This window comes from Halyomorpha halys, unplaced genomic scaffold (assembly GCF_000696795.3).
Source record: "Halyomorpha halys isolate HHAL.00 unplaced genomic scaffold, Hhal_1.1 Scaffold581.1, whole genome shotgun sequence".
Taxonomy (NCBI): Eukaryota; Metazoa; Arthropoda; class Insecta; order Hemiptera; family Pentatomidae; genus Halyomorpha; species Halyomorpha halys.
Genome location: NW_027112981.1, coordinates 176,768 through 178,647, shown reverse-complemented (window position 1 = coordinate 178,647; position 1,880 = coordinate 176,768). Strand labels below are relative to the sequence as shown.

General features: G+C 26.5%; 1 non-coding gene across 1 annotated transcript; it reads left to right on the top strand.

Annotated features, from left to right (window-relative positions):
• Positions 1–625: 625 nt before the first annotated feature.
• On the top strand, positions 626–697 carry TRNAA-CGC (transfer RNA alanine (anticodon CGC)). Its single transcript has one exon. It is a non-coding gene; the product is annotated as a tRNA-Ala (tRNA).
• Positions 698–1,880: the final 1,183 nt, after the last annotated feature.

Here is a 1,880-nt window from a genome sequence, read left to right as displayed (position 1 = left end):
ATTTTCCAATATTAATTTGTACCTATCAAAAGTTTGTTGGGAATAATATGATTCTTTTTTATTTTCTAATATTAATTTGTACCTATTAAATGAAGAATCAGTTTTTTATTTAAATATTAATTTATACCTCTAAAAGTTTTGTTGAAAATTGGTTCATTTTTTGTCCCATATTGTGTACCTATCAAAAGTTTGCTAACAATTAGTTTATTTTTCAATATTAATTTGTACTTATAAAAAAATTACAATTTTTGTTATTGTTCTGCTTAGAACCTTGGCTATCGAATTCCAGTTCATTTATTCCTAAGAGAGCCAGAGGATTTAAGCGGGGTGAGCTAATGCAAATACAGATATCCCTACATACTCCTAACTCCTAACAGTGTCCTGGGGATTATGAAACCGATTTTCCCATTCCTCCCAGCCATTTTGTAATATTTAACAATTTTACATTTTCTCCCAATAATTTAATTAGTTACATAGATAGTTAAAATGAAAATTATTTGTAATGCGATTATAAGGTTTTCATTTAAATTATCTTTAATATTTATAGCTCTATTTTGCTTAGTTTTAGTAACTATTAGTAAGAATAAAATACTATTTAAACCTGTTATTTCTATTAATGTTCGTAGGGGGTGTAACTCAGTGGTAGAGTGTCTGCTTCGCATGCTGAAAGTCCTGGGTTCAAATCCCAGCACCTCCAATGAATATTTTTATTACTTTTTTTTTTATTTACTTGAAATTTAAATATGAACTATTCCGAGTTTTAATTTTTAATTCAAATTTTCTTGTTAATAATCCATTGATAATTTTACCATGCTATGCTATACTACTGCTCAGAAAGTTAAAGTGATATACAAATTAAAAAAATCCCGAGAATCTCAAAATTTATGTAATTATAAAAATAAAATAAATCATACCATTAGGAAATTCGGTCAAAATATATCAAATATAATAATATATAAACGTTTCGTCACCGTTTGTAAAACTAATAGTACAAGAACCTAAGAGGAGAAAAAAGGCAGTTATCTTATCCCAATTTTTGATTAATTTAATGAAAACTATGTATAATTACTAATGAAAATTGATAAGTTTGCCTAGTATACGTAGGGCGAATTAAAAAATGGCGGCTGTTTCAAAACGTTAAAATTAATTAATTTTTCATTCGGAGTATGAAAAAAAAAAAAAAGTTTCATATCCTTGAAACTACTAACAACAATAGAAAATCTAAGTGAAAATCGTTTAAAGTAGAGTAAATTTGCTAAAATATAAGCCCTAATAGAGCTATTTACGATCTATAGTTTCTAGATATAGCTATTAAAAAAGAAAAATTTCATTAAAATGTTGTACAGAACGTACTAAAAAATCAGTAGTTAGTAATTTGATTTTGAAAATCTATATCTCAGAAACTATTAGACGTATAGATGTCTATTAGCACTAAAATTAAAGCTAGTTTAATGGGCTATAAAGTGGTTTATGATGTTTATCTTCGTAGGCTACTATTCCTTCATTTTTCATATTTGCTGAAATAAATTGATTTATAGTTGTTCGGACACATTTTTATTTGCCAAATTTATATTCATATACGAATATCATAAAAACTTCTACCCCTACGAAGATAAATGTCATAAACTACTTTATAGTAAATTAAATTTCCTTTATTTGGAGTGCTGGAATTGGCGTGTTATAGATCTAGAGTTATATGTTTTCAAAAATCAAACATTTTATGTGAAAAACAAGAAACGTTTTGAATTTATTTTGTCCAATATCATAAAAACTACTCCTACAAAGATAAACGTTATAAACTATTTTGTAATAAATTTAACTAGCTTTAATGTGAGTGTTGGTGGACATCTGTACGTCCTATGGTTTCCCATAGATCAATC